This window comes from Rousettus aegyptiacus, unplaced genomic scaffold (assembly GCF_014176215.1).
Source record: "Rousettus aegyptiacus isolate mRouAeg1 unplaced genomic scaffold, mRouAeg1.p scaffold_m13_p_11, whole genome shotgun sequence".
Taxonomy (NCBI): Eukaryota; Metazoa; Chordata; class Mammalia; order Chiroptera; family Pteropodidae; genus Rousettus; species Rousettus aegyptiacus.
The window spans coordinates 3,192,918-3,209,187 of NW_023416286.1; the positions used below are offsets into that span (position 1 = coordinate 3,192,918).

At 57.6% G+C, this 16,270-nt stretch overlaps 1 long non-coding RNA gene across 1 annotated transcript; it reads right to left on the reverse strand.

Moving 5' to 3' along the window:
* Positions 1 to 973: 973 nt before the first annotated feature.
* Positions 974 to 9,219, reverse strand: LOC118609333. The gene is made up of 3 exons (XR_004953288.1): positions 8,850 to 9,219; positions 4,257 to 4,468; positions 974 to 3,798 (listed from the first exon to the last, which is right to left on the reverse strand). It is a non-coding gene; the product is annotated as an uncharacterized LOC118609333 (long non-coding RNA).
* Positions 9,220 to 16,270: the final 7,051 nt, after the last annotated feature.

Below are 16,270 nucleotides of genomic sequence, written 5' to 3' on the forward strand. Positions count from 1 at the left end.
AATTTACTGCAGACAAGGCCGAGTGGCGAAAGCACAAGGCAGTGTGTGTGCGTGTGTGTGTGTGTGTGAATCACAGGGGATGATGAGCACATAAAACCCTTCCACCCCTCCGACTCCCCTTCTCCGCTCCGGCCGGCCCTGAGAGGTGGGCTGGGCCCATCAGCGGAGGGCACGTGAAGGGACAGGCTACCCGTCCACCCCTGCGGAGGAGAGGAGGCACGGACGGCCAGGCCCTTACGGCAATGAGCGTGGGGCAGTTGCTGACACAGAGATATAGACTCCTATGTCTTGCCCTCCGGCCTTTTAAAAACCTTCGTTCGTAATCAATATGTATGAAGCTGTGGCTCTCACTGGGCATTGAATTTCAACGGGAATTAGGCCCAAATAAGGACCGGAGAGTTGGCCCCGCTGTGGCCAGCCCGTCCTGCTGGCTCGGTCCCCACTTCAAACTGCATGATTTATGTCACCTCAGCATAAGCGTTGGGCCTGGTGGCTCTACGGCGAAGACGAAGGGAGAAGGCCGCTTGGATTTGAGACGTGGCAGACAGTGCCAAAAGGCAGAGGAAACGTGATCTCTGAGCAGAGAGAGAGTATGCTCCAGAGGATTGGCTTTTAGAAAAAGGGAAGTCTGACAGTGACAAGGTGGCCGTGGAGCAGTCATCCCGAGGGGTCGCCCCCTTTCTCTGTCCCTTTAGGGTCTAGATCTGGGTGGTCCTTGGTGGTCACTGCACTTCTAACAGACCCGGGAGGGCGACTTAAAAACCTGCCCGAGGCGATGCTGAGTTAGGCAGAGGACGCAGAGCTCCGCCCTCAAGGGGACTCGTGCCCCGGATCAGACCGCCGGCTGCTCCCACAACCCCAAACGCCCTGGGCTTAGCCCAGACACATCTGCGCTTAAAGGTGTAGTCGCATGGGACCCTGGGCATCGTGTCACGGGTCAGGAGACGGAAGTCACCCAGATCACGTATCAGCCATGCCTGTGGTGGACACAAGGCTCACGCCCAAACCTCCCAACAGCCGTGTGCTTGCTCGGTCCCGTGTCCGAGCTCGCATCAGAACAATCTGTGTCGTAAGTGTTTCTGGGCCATGAAGGCCCTGGCCTTTCAACTGGGGGGGTTGGGGCGGACTCCAATTACACAAACGAAACAAATGGGCACGTGGAGACGGAGCAGGCCAGCCAGCGAGGACAGTCTTCCTGCAAGGGGTCCTGGCCCCCGCGCAAAGGACCTGTGGAAACGGGGCCCTTGTGTTGATCACTAGGGCTCTCCGAGGCTTCCAGGGGCAGTTGAGAAAATGTGAAGAATCTGCAAAACATTTGCAGCTTTACTCAGCTCTTCCAACTCAAATATTTGTTTTCTCTCAGGAAATGGCTCAGGGCGCAGGCACAGGCTCGTGAGTGTGTGATCACGGCCCCGCGTGGCCAGCTAAGCGCCAGGCGACTTTCGGGGTTTCTCTTCCTAGCCACGCCCCGGGTCGACACCTGGCAACAACAGCAGCTGAGTCAGAGCGAGTCTGCGGGCTTCCTGGGCTGGGCACGTGGCCTGGCCGCTCCCCGCCTCGCTGGAGCGGGGCAGGTCCCAGCGCCCCCTGCTGGTGACCACATCTCGCGCCTCTTGTGCCGGGACTGTGAGCCTGGACTGCAGCGTGTATGGGACAGTGAGTGATTCAGAGCCTCCTTCCTCTGCTTAAAACGCCCAGGGCCTGGCGACGGCCTGTCTCTCCGGCTCCCCTCCACCTTCCTCTCCAAGGAAATTCCTTCGGGAGTGGTTGGGGCTGGATTATGAAATACCTTCCCTTATTTCCTGGGTGCCACAGGGACACAGGAATTCCTGCCTGGCGGCAGGCGATGCTCCCGAGAGCTCCACGCCGCCACCTCTGAGCACATCGGAGCCTGTCGCCAGCAGGCTCGCTGCCCGGCTGAGCCGCTGGAGGGGTTCGCCAGCCGTCTCACCAGATGGAATGCAAGCAAACAGAGAGAGGAGAATGCAGCTCGCTCGTAACTCCAGGGCCTGCCCCGGGCTCACAGGGGGAGGGACGGCCACCCTCTATAGGTCGGGGCTCCCCGTGCCTGTCTTTAGGGGGCTTGCCAAGCCATCCTAGTCATCAGTGTAACTCAGCAAATGTGGCTGCAGACAATGTGGATGTGCTTTTGAGCATATCCTCAGCACAGAATAAGGAAATCAGATTGGAGACCCGTGGTATAACTTGCTATGTGCGTGCACACGCGCGCGCGCGCACACACACACACACACACACACCCCTCTCCCCTAGCCGCTCGCTCGAGCCTGCAATTCCTGCTACAGAGGACAAAAAAGCCTTTCACTCCACAATTGAAAACAAGGCTTAGATGCCCATACGCCTTTGATGATAAAACATGACCTCGAACCCATCAAACGTGGGAGTCAGATTGATAAGAAAAAAGATTATGCAGGAGGTGGACGTAAACTCTGGCTTCTCCAGAAGTGTGTCTAGGGTTTACCCTTCTCGCGTTAAAGCAATCGATTTACCCCACCGATGTGGGCGGGTCTCTCCTCTCCCCCATCCTCATCCTTAGCTGTGCCGTGAGGCATGCTTAGCACTAAGCCAGCATGTTGCCTATGAACCTGCCTTCCTACCAATACTGACCAAACACTCACATAGTCGGTGAGCCAGGGGGCCGTAGGACTCAAGCTCAACACCCTCATTTCACAGGCAAGGAAGTTAATGCTGCAGGTGTAAGGCTCAGACCTCCAAGGTCTTTTGCTCTGGGGTTTGGCCCGGGGCTTCCCAGCTCTTTCTCTGCTTCCTTCAACAACCAACAACAAAACCACACCTCTGCATTCTGCTCGCCCTCGGCTTCTGCCTTCTAATTCCACAAAGGCCCAAATACTTCCTTCCGAGCTTTCTGTGCGGTGGAAACTCAACCTGACGACTTAGGACCCACCTCCCTGGGATCCCCGGGTCTCTGGCCTTCATTGACTCCAGAGAAGCGTTTTCTCCCCGTAAAGCAGGAGCATAACACGGACGAGGTCCAGGCTGAAGGCTGCAGCGTGAAATTGAGCAGAAGGTGGGTGACCTTGTCTTGCTCTCAGAGAGCGAAGGCCTGGGAGGGCAGGTTTCAGTCAGACTTCATTCCTTTCCTGGGCTCCGACTGGGGAGAGACCTTGGTATGCGGCCTTGTTTACCCTCCGGTTCCTCATCCCGTCCCGTCCGGGGGTGGGGACGAGTGTCGTGATTTAGGGAGCATGTGTGGCTTTGGCAGAGGGCTCTGGAGGAGGAAACAGGTACGTGTCTGCGGTCGCCGTGAGCCCCGCCGTTGGCTCCTGCCGGCTGGCTCGGCAGAAAGTTTGGCTGAGTTGCAAGACTGTGTTTTGAGGGCAGGCGCCGTAAAGACCAAACGTCCTCTTCACATTCAGAAACACACCAGCAAAGGGTGAGCCAAGGGAGGAGGAGAGAAAAAAAATACACGTTTTTTTTCTTAATAATAAATTGAAAAGTCGCAGCTGGACTTCACCTATTCACCTGGATGACGTAGCTGGAGCCTGCCAGGTGCCCCAGGTAAGCCTGATCCCGGCCCTGCGGGGCACACCCTCGGCTGGCAGCTGTGAGCGAGCGTTTTGTTTACAGTGCAGGTTCTGAAGGCGCCACACCTGACCGAGCGTGACTGGGGAAAATCTCGAAAGTCATCGTACCATCAGGAGCCCTCGGGAGTGGTCCGCGACTTCTTGGAATAACCGAGCTCGGTTCCAGTGACGTGCGCTCAGGAGCCAGCCACTTCGGAGGGTGGGGATGACTCGAGGTCAGCACGGGTGTCCAGATCTGGGAGAGGGAAGAAATCAAGTGAGCGCTTTTGTCGAAGATTTCACACAGTGCGAACCTAGGTTTTAATGCAGCTTACGTCAAAAGCGGTGACCAGGGACGTAGCCACAGGGGATGGCTTGTTAGATTAATTCTTTGTTGGCCAATTTTTTAAAAAATGACAGAATGAATCCAAATACAACACGACAGATGGAATTGGGTTTGGTTACTCCGACTTACGGAAAGAAGTTTCGAAAGGAAAAGAATTTAGTTTATTGAGAAGTTAGAGTCCGATAAATCAATTCGGTAATAAAAGATTTAGATAGAGATGCCCCTTTTAAAAAGAGTTCTCTAATCCCCAATCGATATCTTACAAGCCCCAGGGTCGTTTCGATTCTGTCACTGTGTTTAAAGAAGCTGTTTCGAAAATTCTCAAAACAACGTTAAATTCTTTCAGCTCTTTTGGTGAGATGCCATACCGCCTTTGTAGAGAATAAAGAAGGATTGATCACAGCATCGACCGGTCATGAGATGTTGCAGGTCCCGGAAGTTCGGCCGTTGCTGAATCGGATTTCGAACTTCCCACTCGGAAGGGAGCTGGATTTGCCGTATCACGTTGGTGGCTCCAAATCCACAGGGCCATAGAGATTAGAGAGAGCTGGCCTCTCAAGTCCCACTAGGTCGGGCTAACCTTTAGAAAACAGGAGGTCACAGTAGTATAATCCCTATAGAATAACACCGTTTGGTTATCAAATTCACTTTCTTTCCACCAGATTTCTCCCCTCCTCCACTCCCGAACGCTTTAAAACCACAGGTAGGTCGGCGAATGAAACTTCAGAGAAGAAACTTGATATTTCTAAACTTGGATTTTTCTCCTGCGAGAAATAAGAATATTGTCTACCGTCCCGGGAACTGGAGTTGTGCTGAGAATTAGGCCACAGCGCAAAGGGCTAAGCGTCACCAAAACGGGGGCCGCGGCAGAGAAATCGGAGGGACGCCGCTTCCGGGGAGGCCGCCTGGATTTCACCCCTTTATCTCTTCCTCTGTTCCGTTCGGTCTGCGAAAACGGAGCCCTGCCAGCGCATTTTCCTCACAGAGACGCTGACGAGAGGCGAAGGGAAGGGCAGGGGGCGCGGGCGGCGGGGCGACGCCGGCCGGCACGCTGGCCTCGTCTCACGCGGCCTGGGGCCAAAGCGCGTGCCCGCTGCCCCGTCGGAAGCGCCATCCCGCGGAGAGCGCGGCGACGGGCTGGGAGGGCAGGGGCCCGGAAAGCCAGTAAGTGGGTGCCCCCGAGCTGGCCCCTGCTTGTCGTCACGGGCAACGAGTTGTTCGACCGTGCGGGGCCACTTTTTTCCTTGGTTTTATTTCATTTGAGTGGTTAGTTTAATGATTTAATCGATTTTTTTTATGGCAGGAGAGCTGGCGCACGACATCACCTTGGTTTCAGGCGCACGGCAGAGCGATTCGCCGTTTATACACATTGCGATGGAGTCGCCACACGAAAGCTGGCAGGCACCTGTCACCATTACTACAATGTGTCACCGCGACAGTTATTACACCACGGCCGACTGTGTCCCCTGTGCCGCGACTTATTTATTTTGTGACCGGAGGTTTGTACCGTTCGTCGCCCGCCACCTTTTCGCCCATCCCTCACCCGCCAAACGTCGGTTGGTTCTCTGTTTCCACGGATCTGGTTTCGTTGTGTTTGTCCTCGTGTAAATGAGATCACACGGTATTCACCCTTCTCTGTCTGACTTACTTCCCTCGGCATAATGTCCTCTAGGTCCGTCCGTGTTGTAGTATAAATGGTGAGAGTTCATCCTTTTTGATGGGTGGGTAATATTCCGTTGTCGATACGGTCCGCCTCTTCGTTATGCACTTGTCCTCTGATGGACACCCGGGTGGCTACTGTAAACAATGCTGCAATGAACATAGGGGAGCACACATCTTTCCGAATTAGTGTTTTCGATTTCTTCTGCCAAATGCCCAGAAGTGAGACTGCTGGGTCATAAGGTAGTTCTTTTATTTTTTTGAGGACTTGCCGCACTGTTGTCCACAATGACGGCACCGTTTTGCAATCCCGCCGACAGTGCGCGAGGGTTCCCTTTTCTCTGCAGCTTCACCGACACCTGCTTGTTGATTGATCGGTGACGACCATTCTGACAGGTGTGAGGTGATATCTCACTGTGGGTTCCGTTTGCATTTTTCTGATGATCGGTGACGTGGAGCACTCTTCATATGTCTACTGGCCATCTGTGCGTCTTTTTTGAAGAAACGGCTGCCCATTATGCAATTGGATTGTCTGTTTCTTTGATGCTGAGTATGATGTATGACTTCCTTACCTATTTTGGATAGTAACCATGTATTGAATATGTTATTGGCAAATACCTTCTCCCACTCAGTGGGCCCCAAGACAGAAGTGGCCCTGTCCTACCCTCCATGCCCTGACCTTGGAAGCGAAGCCTGTCCCATACACCCATACGCTACCGGCTGCAGAAGCCGCCAGTGCCTGCCTGGGTTCGACGGGAGGGAATGTAGATCCCACCTCTCCATGAAGTAGAGTCAATAGTGTCAATTATCAGTCGTGAACGGGGTACACAGTGGACCCTCGAACAACACAGGGGTTAGGGGTACCCACCCTGGTGCTGTTGAAAATCCACGTGTAACTTAGGACTCTTCACATTCACGGGTTCAACCAACTGCGGGTGGAGAACGGTATTTGCGGTCCACGGTTAGGAAGCAGAAATCCTGCTCTCCGCCCATGATTGGCTGAATCATGGATGCGAAGCCCAGGGGTGCGAACGAACGGCTGTGTTTACGGAGAAAATATCTGCGTGTTCGTGGACTCTCGCAGTCAGCCCTTGTGGTTCGAGCGTCAGCGGGGTGTCGGTGCGGTCATCTTTGGGAGACACGACGTGTCTTTAGCCGTGGAGCTCTGCCGCCCCCACTGGGACTCTCCCCCACCCCCCTGGGGCCGGTGCGGGTCAGCATCGCCGTCGGCCATCTCCGCCTTCGCTCGGCTGCACGCCTGGGTCTTCTGCGACCGAGTGTTGATTGCCGGTGACGCCGGCACGAATACGAAGCCACTGGTCCGGAGCTGCCGACGTGAGGCGTGGTTGGCTCGCCCGGGGGCCCCCTCGCACCCCAGCGCCCCCGTCTCGCAGGGTCCAGCCGCCTCCCTGTACCGGAGCACCCAAACGGCCACGCAGTGTCGTGAAGAGATGGACGGACTCCCGACCCCTCTGCACGAAGTTCCGCAGCACTTGCTCGGGGGCCCCCCAGCACCCCGAGCCGGCCAGGGCGTGGCTTCCACTGGAGACCTCTCTCTCCCTCCAGCGTGATGCGAATCCTGGCCGCGGGGCGGACGGCATCTCTGCGCTTCTGTCCACGCGGGTGAGTGGCCTTTCCGACCGCGTCGCCGGGGAGCCTAGGCTCGGGGCTCTCCGTGCGACACGGAGAATGTTTCCGGCCGGCTTCCGGAAGCCGCAGGCTCGAAAAGCTCAGGCAGCGGCAGGTCGGGTGAAAACCGAGGGGATAGCCATGGCCCTTCGCTGGGTGCTGACTCATTGGGAGACCTTGGCCGCCTCCCGGGCCTCGCTCTCTGCCGCCGGAAGCCTGAGGCCACGCCCCTTCCCCCCGGGAGCGCCTGCGAAGGGCGTGGGGCTTCTCTGATGGAGTGTGCACCCTGCGTACACAGTATTATCATCACGTGTTACACAATGTGACTAAGTGTAGGAGAGCTCCGTGCTGCGGGAGCACAGGACGTCTCGTTAGCACTTGCCTGGGAGGGACCAGCGGCCGGGAGGACGCAGCAGTAGAGGGCCGGTGTGCAGCAGCCGGCTTGAGAACGGGGCGTTGGCAGGGAGGGACCCTCGGATGCCCTCGGTCCAGGTGGCCGGGCGGCAGTGCGAGGCGTGAGCCAGCCACGCCGGGGCCCGTCTGCGAGGCCCGCGTGGCCACAAGTGCCGCCGCCCCAGCCAGGAATGCGGCAAGGAGGCCAAACAGAGCAGAACAGGCTGTTCGGCCGAGCTCAGCGGCGTGGAGAAGTGTGGGTGGTGGAGGGGACCCTGGGGGCCCCCCCAGCCTGCAGAGGCGCCGCCGAAGGGTCCTTCGGGGTTCCCCGTGACAGCCCAGGCCAGGCTGTGGGTCCTCGCACACTCGCCGCGCTGTGGCCGATCCTCCTCACGCCCAAGACAGAGCGGGTCTGAGAACCGAGCGTTCTCTCCGTTCTGGGCTTTGCTCTTCGCACTCCACATCCTTCCATGGAGTGTGAGCCCATGTCGCCCGCAGCCCGCGGCCCAGCTTGTCCCCCCTTCCGGCCGGCAGCTGATGAAGGAGGCATTTGGAGGTGTCGGCTCCGAAGCGCCAAAAATAGACCCAGGCTTCCCGCCGCGGGCTTCCTCACTTTTGTGCTTGCGAATGGGCGCGCCGGCCCCCGCCCGAGTGTCCCGTGGGGGCCTTGTGCAGTGAGACCAGACGCAGAGCGGAGGCCGTCTCGGCCCTGCCTGTTCGGGGAGCAGTCACATCGCCTCTCTGTCACAGCCTCTCGGAGCAGGGGAGCCCCAAGTAGGATGACCAAAGCTCAGCAGAGTGAGGAGAGCCTCCCGCCAGAGGGTCACCCGCCCCCGCAGCGGGCAGTGGGCACAGAGAGAGGTGGGGAGCCCGGCAGGTGTGAGGCGCCTCCCCGCCCAGGCCCAGAGCACGGACCCCAGTCCCACCCCCCGGCCTGCGCCCCCACCTCCCTGGGCTCCCTCGTCTGGAGCGGGCTCAGTGCTCAGGGCTCAGCCAGGGGACACTCAGGGACAGAGGCCCACGTGCCGAGCTGCCACGTTCACCTGCGAACCCTGCCCAGCACCCTGCCTTTCTCGGTTGCCGCTGCCCATGTTTTTGAGTGCTGCGCGCCAGGTGCGCTACCTGGGTTAACCGAGCAGGTGTGGGCAGGCGGGGCAGGTGGGTGCTGAGCCCTTCCGCTTCTGCTTCTCCCCGGCTCTGGGCCCTGAGATGCGCCCACCCATCCCTCTCCGCCCAAACCCCCCCACCAGGACACGGGGGGCTGCTCCTCCCTGGGGTACCTGGCTGCCGCGAGACCGGCACACGGAGAAGCCCTCTAAGCGTTTGATCTGCTGTTAGAATGTGCTCGCTAGTGAACGAAGTTTTCCTCGGGACAAACAAGTCTTTTAGTTTTCCCTGTAACCAACCCTCTTCCTCCTTGCTAAGCCATTTTTTTTTTTTTAATGGGAGAAAAAAAAAATCTTGTATGCTATTTCCTCCTCCACCTTCTCTAGTTAAGATTTAAGAACAACAAAAAAAGCAGCATTATTTTCTGAGTTTCTTAGCAACTGAACATTTCAAGGTAGGGAAGTCCCAATTTGGAGTTACGATTCACATGTGAACTACGCTTGCACATTCAAAACAGCTCCGTATTTTTGTGTGTACATCACAGCTCACTATCTGCCTCCCTGAGCTTGCTCACCGGTCTCTCAGAAACTCAGCAGCCCCCGTCCCCACAGGAAGCACCCCCAGAACAGTCTGAAACCCTTAATTTAATTAACACCCTCACAGCTTCCCAACATGTGTGGGTCAATGCGATCGACTAAATTTACACCAGGACGGAAGGAAATCGGTTTTTCTCAGTTGATGAAAAGGAGAAAGTCTTTTAAACAGGGCCATTTAGCGTCCATCCTAGTGGGGAGCATGGGATTCCCGAGTCAAGAGGTCAGGAGGTCACTATTCTCGGAAGGTTCCAGATAAGTCCAGAAACCCCGAGGAACCCCGACGCGGCATTTCGGAAGAGACCCGAGAGGCGGCCATTCCTTCAGAAACAGTGCCGGAAGCCTGGACGGAGCGAATGACATCACGATCGGAGATTAGACTTGGCCCTGGAGACTCACGTGCAAATAAGGGTCCCCCAGGGCCCGTCTTGAGGTCATTTCAAAGACTTTTCATCCACGTGTTGTTCAAAGCATGACGGACGACGCCCGGCGCCTTATTTTTTAGAATCAGGTGTTTTGGGGGGTAGAAGGGAAGGGAAGCAGGATGCGTGACTCACAGCGGGGTTTAAGGAGATCGCACGTGACAGACCTCGGTTAGCGGTGATGCGGGGTGAGGGCGAATGGTGCACCGTGGGCCTCCGTTACCGCACTTTTCGAAAGGTGGGGACGGACCGGAGACCATCGGAGAGAGTGGCGCCGATGACGGGGCGGGCCGCCCGACGGGAACGCGGCCCCGTGGCGAGGGCTGGCGCGTCAGGGCCCTTTAACCGAGCGGGGCACGATCGATGGGGGGAAACGTCCTCGTTTCCGAGCACGCGACAGGTTTGGGGCAGGAGGATGCCGATTGCGTGTTTCTTCAGTAAACGGAGGCCAAGGGGGGAAAAAAAAAGCGGATGGAAATAAAAACGGTAAATAAATCCTCCGATGGCTTTTGGTTCCACACAGGCCCAGGCGAAGGTCCTGCGCAGGGCTGGCGAGGTCCCACCTCCCGTCACTCCTGGGGGCCTGGTGCAGGGCCACGCCGGGGGCCACCTTTGCCTCTGCGGCGCACGCCTTCCACACACGTACACACGTCCTCGTCCTCGCGAGCCTGGCCGGCGACTTCGGATCTGCTCTGGGTCGTGGCCACTCACAGCGCCAGGAGCTCGGCCCAGGGCTGAAGTGGAATGTGAACCCATTCAAGGTGGACAAATCAAAGAGCAAGTTAAGGAACAAATACTGACCGCCGAGCGCAAAGAGAGGAGAGAGGGAAGTCGAATTTTATAAATTCTTCATAAAAAGTCTTTAGTCAAAGACTCATCGTATTCTCTGTTTCAGGATGGACAGGGCGTGGACGCCTGTGGCCATCCAGCCCCTGGCCAGCACTGGAGCGTCCACTGTGCCTTCTCCGAAGAAATCCTGATGTTTATACCTAGATCCTAATTCCCTCATAGGAATGTCCTTGATCTACTTTTCCTGCTGACCCAGAGAAGGGTCCTGCACCTGGCCTGCACCTGGCGTAGCTCTCTTCACGTTGTAGATTTATAATAACGTTGTGGGATCTCGTGGTAATTATACAATACACCTGTTCTGGGGTAGAAGCCCTTCAGTTGTTCTGTTGCGTTGACCATCCAGGTGTTAGCCCACCTGTGGCCACCTGTCTCGAAGTTTCATTTAGAACATTCTGTCCTGGGAGCCACATGGCTTCCCGGGAGGGAGGGGGCGGAGCGTCTCAGACGTCACCGGCATCCCCACTCGACCTTGGCAGGCTGCCCGGGTGAGCTTCACAGGGACCCACGGAGAGGACAGTGCCGGCGACTGGCCCCTCTGCCGCCGAATGCCGCCATCGCACGCGCCAGTTCCTCGGCGCCACACGCCATCGGCGAGGCGGGGAGGGAGCGTGGGAACTCACGTGGTCCCCGCTTCTCTCCAGCAGACGGGGCTGGCCCGTGGCGTGGCGGAGAGACAGACAGATACGCTCTCTCCTTCTCTGTTAAACGCCCCGTGTCTTGCCTCTTTGTTTCTTTGCAAACCGCGGCGCTCTCTGCAGCCAGGGCTTGGCCGTGCTCACGTTAGGGTCCACCGCGGCTCCCCACTGCGCCTCTTACCCTTTTGCCCAAAATCGTGCAATCTGGCCGGGGTGGCTTGTGATTGAAAAGTAATCCGGTTGTAATATGCTAATGCTATGCTAATATTTGTCCCTGGAGATAGAGACCTGGAAATGCCACCAGAGAGCCCTCCTGCTAAGAGAGGCTGGGGAGCCCCTTGCACCCCGCCTGCAGTGTCGGGGTTGGTGTTTCTCCACAGCCACCTTGGCCAGGCCCCTCGGGCCGTCAGGTCTGAGGCCGCGTCCTTGACTGTGTGCCCAGTCCAGCTCGGGCTTCCCCTGGCAGCGCGTGGCAAGTGACCGGCCAGCACACACACACAGCCACGTGCCTGTGTTAAAACCACGTCCTATCGGGGTGGCACTGGACTTGCTTTAAAGAGCTCGTGACAAGCATCCGCTGCGCGCGAGGGACGGCCCGGGGTTCCGTGTCGCGTGTCACGGAGCGTGTCGTGAAGGGGGAGGCTCCGCGGCGTGCTGGGTGGGTCGCCCCAGCGAGAGGACCAAGGACCCAGGAGGAGCCGCCGTGCGCCCGCCCGAGGGCCCGGGATGGCGCTGAGGGGAGAGGACGGATCCATGAGACGCCCCCCGGGGGCCTCCGCTCCTGCGGCTGGCGGGGCCCTGCCCCTCAAGTGCTGCGGCCCAGGACCCTGCAGCGTGCTCAGTGACCCCCTTTCTCGTCCTGCCTGTGCCCGTTCCCGGCAGCGTCCAGCTTTGAGTGGGGAGCAGGCGCTCGGAGCACTGGGCTCTCTGGAGACGTCCTGCTCTGGCCTGTGGGTGACCTCAGGCTGACCTGCCAGGGGGCACCCCGGCACGCCTCTCTCCCTCCGCGGCTTCCACTCCCTCTGCCCAGCTCCGCCACTGTGGAGGGAGAGCCAACACCCCTAAATCCAGAGGGGGCACGGCAGGAGAGGGGTGTTCCTCTGCTTTTAGTCCCGATGGGACCCATAGCAGCTGCAGAGAACCAGGTCCCGGAGGCGGCATTGAGGGAAAACGGGGTTTGATGTTTGTTCTTCCCGTGGGCGAGGGGCTCGGAGGGCGGACCCGCCAGCAGGGAGGGGTGAGCCCTGCGTCGGGGGGTGCAGAACCGCCGCCCCCGAAGGCTCCAGTAGCGGTTTTGAGACCTGAGAAAGCCCCGGAAGCTGGGAGGAAATGACGGGCGTTCATTTGTCGCTGGGTTCAGCCACCAGCGTGGTCCCGTTGGCGGTCATCCTGGGGCGGACGCTACAGCCTCGCTCACGCAACGGACCGGGTCCCTGTCCTTGCCTGACCGACCAGGCCCAGAGGCTGGGGGTCTGCGCGCTCCGAGGGTGCCCGCCTTCGGGGCCAGGAGCAGCTGAGGTCACTGCGCTGACACCCGGGGGCCGGGCAGAGGCCGAGTGCCCGCCCCAGCCAGCCCGGCTGGCCTCGTGCCTGGAGGTCCATGAGCGCAGAAGACGGGCCTTGGCAACTCGGAATGAACCCGTTTCAGTGACTCCAACATCTGGAAAAGGGGCTTTAACTGCTGAAGAAAGTGAGACATTGGATCCCCTCCCCTCGCTCTCTGATGCCAATTTCAACCGTGTTGGCCTTATGCCCCAAAGGGATCGGATCTGGGCTCCTGGGAGGGGACCCCTCTGGCTCTGTCTCTGTCCCCTCTTGCCTCTCTTCCTCCTGGACACCCAGCTCAGGTCCACGCCACACCCTTCTCCCCACAATCCAGTCTCACACGTAATTCTCTTTTCGGTTCCTCTTACTCATTTACTCAGCAACTGAAAAAAAAATAATAATAATAAATAAAAAATCTGCAATTTGCTCCAAGCTCCCAGACTTCTTCGGGTCCCGAGCAGACACAGGAGCCTCCAGGAGTCCGAAGGCCACGTGCCTGCTGGTCCTCACGGCCTCCGCTCCCCACCGCCCACCGAGGCCAGCGTCTGGCGAGTGGACAGTTCAGGCGTCTGCTTCTCCTTACACTCGCTGCTGCCCCGCTGTACGGGCCACTGAGCATCTGTCCAGAGAGTGGACAAGGCCAGGGAGAGAGGAAACCCTCTCGGTCAGACACGTGTGGGGGCCGGAGGATTTCGACAGCAATAACGGCGGTGATGCTGCGGGCTCTTCGAGAGGGTCGCGCGGCCCCCCGCCGAGCGTCTGCTCTGAGGCGGGAGAAGGGGCGTCGGCTCCCTGCGAACATGGAGTGTCGTCGGTGCCCGATGCCCGCCTCCTCCGTGTATTGCACAGTGAGTGCACAGAGCGGGCCCGGGACGTAGTAGCGTCTCACTAAAAACGCACAGGTCTTGGGGAACAGCTTCGCGGTGTCCAGACGGGGTTCTCTCTCAGCTCCTACTCCGAAAATAATAGCTCCTGAAAAGCGTTTTACTGGTTTACTGCGCACCGGGCTCTTGTAATAAGCACTTCACATAAGGCATCGATTGCTTTATTCCTCACGACAGGCCTGGAAGATGTCACCGTTTTATTAAAGTCGGAAAAACCGAGGCCCTGAAGGCCCGAGTGTGCTGCTCACGATTTCATAACCAGCGAGCGGCGTGCCCGGGATGCGAACCCACATCTAGCTGACTCCAAGTGCGTGCTTTCGGCCGCCAGAAACGCTGCCTCGGGAGAACACTGGGTAGGTGCAGTTGGCAACAGCGCCCAGTGGGGCGGTTTGCTGTTTCGAAACACACGGGCGTTTAAACGCCCGCGCGCGGCTTCCCTTCCCAGCAGCTCACCTCGGCTCAACCCCGTCCCTTCCGGTCCAAGGGCTGGACGCCGGCTTACTTGCTTTGATTATTATTAAATTCATTGCTCTCTTTTTAATAGGGATATTGAGGCACACGCCTAGGGTAAGCCTGGCTCCAAGTCGGCGACTCAGTCTCTCTTGATGTTACAAATGTCTTCTTGACTCTAGGTGTTTGGGGAAATTTCACGGGAGAGGAAATTAAGCTCTCGTTGGCCATCGGCAGTGGCCGAGATATTGAAAAGTCCCACCCCAGGGTGTGGAAGGGCCCCAACAGCAAGAGAGTAAAACAAAAACTCATTTCCTGTTTGCCACTTGGATTTCCTCCGAGGGCGGAGCACTCGTATTTTTTCGCTCTCTGAAGCTTTATTCTCCTCTGTTTACTCAGGAGAGTAGCTCCCTGTCGCCTTTCCATCATGAGACAAGGCACCGCCGAGGCGATTTCTAGACAAGTGGCCTCACCACGTTAGCTTCTGGCAGCTAAAGAGCAGGCTTGGGCGGGCGGGGTCCAACCTGGGCAAAGATCATGGGAACACAAACTTTCCTCTGCCCAGTAATTACCAGCCTTTCCTTGAAAATTCTTTGGGGTTTGGAGTCACCAGTGGCTGGAGCAGACCCCAGGACTCAGTAAAATTTCCGTAATACCGGCTCACTCGATGGGGCCGCCACAGGGCAGTAGCGTTAGAAAAAGAAGTGCTTTGACGATTATGGGTATGAGGACGGATAATAAAATGTGCCCACCCTCCCGTCTCTTGGAGCAAATATTTGCTGGTGTAGGTAGCTTGCCCGTGTTTTCCCGAGGTCTGGTTGGCCTCAAGCGCGCTCGTTGAAACGGCCCTCACCGGACCTATGGATTGCTGGTGCCGCAGGCTGTCCTTACGCTCAGTGGGCTTTTCTCTCCATCTTTTTTTTTTTTTTTTTTACGTCGACATATTGGAAGAATAATATGCCTACCCTGCTGCTCAGAAACTAGCTCTAGAAACCAAATTATAATGATAAGCGTTGCTGGCCAGAGCTTTCTTTAAAGCGAGTAAATCCCTCCCCAGTCCTCTGGACCACATGGGGGCTTTCTACGCTTGGGATGAATTCATGGTCGTCTAGTGAAACAGAACATAAAACACGTGAGGAGTTTCCGCATCAAATGGAAGCCTTGAATTGTTCTGGAAAGAAACGGCTGTTGATGGCAAAGCCTCGTATAACAAATAAATGCATTGGGTCAGCCATCCGACAAGCACGTAGTAATCGAACTTCTCCCACAGTCTGTGCTTGGCACACAGTAGAATTCAGAAAGAAGCAGAGATGTGTTCCCAGTCCTAGCGGGACCACTGAGGCTGGAGACCTCGCATTCCAGTTAGGAGGAAGGGCTGGAGTTAGGGGAGCAAACCAGGAACCCCTGTGGGGGGGGGGGGGCGTTTGCAAAAAACAACCCTTGTCTCAATATAGCTTGTGTCGAGCCGACACACTCAGGTCCGGAAACTGATTGCGCAGCAGGAGGGACCCCGTTTAACCGCGCGCCCTCTTTTCAGAATATCCGGGGTTCTTCTCGGATCGAAAGCTTCTTGTGACACGATAGAGCGATGCGGCTTTCTAAAAGCCAACGGAATCGTAGGCTGCCCTGAACAGAAATCACACGTCCAGACCCTAAGGAATCGCGACCATCGATTTCGGTCAGATGACGCCTGGAAGACACGTTCGGTTCAGGGCGTTGCAGGTTAAGGCGCATCGTTACGCAGAACAACGTGCCCGGGCGTCGACGCCGAGGGCTCCGGAAACAACGCCGGGCATGAAACGGCGGGAGGCTCCGAGCGTTTGCCTTGGAGGGGAGGAAACTGAGGGGCGGTAGCTGTCTTCATACGCTGGAGGAGCCGTGAGGAAGAAGGAAGGGATCGGTTTTACGTGAGTGAAAGACGGGACAGGAGCCAAGTCCGAGGATGTGTGGCGGGGAGGGCAGGAGGGCGTTAGGAAGGAAGGAGGTGGCGAGGAGGTGACCCGTAGCTCAGCACGAGAAACCGACTTTCTAAAAAAAGCTTTGCTCACAACCCAAAGGGCCTGGTGTTGGAGACGGCACGTTGTCATCCACCAGGACGTCAACGGCACCGCCATCTGTGGGGACTCGGAGAGGAGAGTTCCAGCGTGAGGCAGGATGTCAGCGGTCCGAGGCCTTACTCGTTCACCAGAAACCCTCAAGGCCAAACGCTTTTCTGC